Here is a 2,727-nt window from a genome sequence, read left to right on the forward strand (position 1 = left end):
CAGGAAGACTGTACTCCACTCTCATTCTTCTGTGAGACTTTTCTTGCTGAATTCCTAAGTTGTTCCTAGCAGTCTCTGGACTAAAAGATATGGAAATCATCACCATTTGCCCTGACTCAATTGCTCCACTATCTCTTCCTGAATTGCTGGGCTAGTACCTACTGACTGCGGTTCTTTTCTTACCCCAGTGCAGCAGACCTTTCCTGCCAATCTTTCAAGTTGTCTTTGTTCCATCTTTTTGTGGATTCTGCCATTCCAGAATTTCTTTAGAGTCATTATTTAATGATATTTGGATGGTTTTGGGAGAGAGTTCAGATGAGTCTCTACCTTTATGCAGTGTTCTTGGCTCTGCCCTCTTTCACATTTTAATAGTGGAACACATGTACATACATACATGCGATTTTAGTGGCAAGAGAAGTGGAACAGCTTAGCACCCCTTGGCTTATACTGGCAAAGTAAAAGAATCTCCAGAGTAGTTCATCTGACCTTCAAGCTTGCTGGTTGTTCTCTTTTTTATGAGTTGAAAGTCTGGATGGAGTCAAATCCATTTACTATCAGGGTTAGAATAAAATTACTATTTTTGAAATACAGAATTGCAGATAATCAGCAGACTGTGGACCATCTAAAATCCTTTCTAGAAAGGTCATTTTAACACATACAACACAAGTTGCCAATCTGCTTGAAGATTACTCATTAATGGAACATTACTACCTCTGCTCCATTTGAATAAATATCTAATTTTTATATTGGGCTGAACTCACCATCTCTGTAATTTTGATTTATTGCCCCAAATTCTTTCCTCTGGAATCAAGCAGAACAGAACTAATACATTTTCTTATAAGACAGCCCTTCAAATTCTTGGAGAAAACTATCATATCTTCCTTAAATCTGCTCTTCTCTATATTAAATATCCCCTATTCTTTCAGATGATCATTTTGCAATATGTAAATGCCTTTCAGCATGTGGATCAATCTAATTTATATTATCTAAGTGCTATTAAATTCTTTCCTAAAATGTGACTCCTGAAAAAAAATACAATACTCCAATATTATTTGACCATGTTTTGTAGACCACCTTTGATAAGACTAACTTCTTTACTCTGGACACTCATTGCCAATCCTCTTAGTTGTATTCATGGTTTTATCAGTTAAACTAGTCCTTAGGCACAACATTTTGCCTTTCAATTACACTTAGCCATGATTAAATGTAATTCAGACATTTTATATGTAATATCTAATATCTCATTGGAATTCAATTTTCATAATTTTGCTTGTCTACTAGATAATTTCAGCTCTGTTGCTGTGTATAGACACTGACATGAGTTTAAGCTCATGTCAATTCTTTTCCCCAAATCTAGTCATCCTCTAAACTTTACTCTTTTTAGTATCTCAGTACTTTTAGTTACCAAATTTTATATACTTAGCGATATCCTTGGTTGTCCTATGATCTTCATGTCTAATCCATTGCAAAGACTTGCTGATTCCTCTTCCACATCGTCTTTTACAACAAATCATTTCTTTCCATTTATTTAATTTTAGCAGTCTTTCATTTTTGTCTTTACATTCTTAAAATGCCTATCTGACCATGTCATTGCCCCCACTTCCCAAATCTAGTTCATTAATCTCTCAATTATCTCTCAGACAAATTACAAACTCTTTAGTGGTGATTTAAGGTAACTACAATATGAGTCCTACTTAACTTGCCAATCTTATACCATAATGCTCTCCTCCACCTATCATTTTGTTTTTCAGTTAAACTAGTCCCTAGATACAACATTTTACTTTTCATTTCCACTTAGCTAGGATATTTCTTATCAGAGATTCATTTCCTTTTCCCTGCTACTGTATAAATTCCCTAGCTTTCTTAAAGACCTGTCTTGTACTTAAGGACTTTTCTGATTCCCCCAGGTGTTAGCATTCTCTTTCTTTCTTATAGGTATAACTGTGGCATAGGCATGTGTGTAGGTGCTATAATTTTTAGCAACAGTGGCCATTTCTCTGAGAATTTAAGTAGTTATAAGAACTTGAGGTTATTTGCACTGACTTTTGGACTTGCTCTGTGTAGCCATCTTCAAATGACAAGCAAGTATTAAGAAAGAAAGGGAAAGAAAGAAATGTTGGATTTCAGTTTAGTAAAACCAGTGCAGTTGCATTTTCAAATTGCATTTTCACTTTCTGTGTGTTTGTTTGTGTGCATGTATGTAAGCCCCATGCTGCAAAATCACTTGGGAAATTAGAACCAAATAGGTACATTAAATTTGCTGGTCTAGGACTGTTATAAGGGGAATTTATGCAGATTTAGAATTACTAAAAAAGCCTCAGAAGTTCTTAAGTACATTTTTATTTTACTAGGGGAGATATTAAAAACTTGAAGGAAAAAGTGACTTTTTCTTAAGTGATGTAGAGAGTAATACAGCTAGCTAGTCATTTGTGTATAGCACTAGGCCTGGAGTCAGAAAGACCAGAATTCAAAACCCAGCTCCACACATTTTTTGTCTTTGTGAACTTGGGTAACTCAGTAAACCTCTGTTTGTCTCAGTTTCCACATATATAGAATGGGTTTGATAAAAGCACCATATCCCAGGGTTATTGTGAGGATATTAGCACACTAAACAACACAGAATGAATATTATATAACCTTAAGCTAGAAGTGGTAGCAGGAGGAGGAGGATGAAGAGGAGGAAGAAGAAGAGTAGGAAATAGATTTGCAACCTAAATCTTTATTTTT

Source organism: Macrotis lagotis, chromosome 5, assembly GCF_037893015.1.
Source record: "Macrotis lagotis isolate mMagLag1 chromosome 5, bilby.v1.9.chrom.fasta, whole genome shotgun sequence".
Taxonomy (NCBI): Eukaryota; Metazoa; Chordata; class Mammalia; order Peramelemorphia; family Peramelidae; genus Macrotis; species Macrotis lagotis.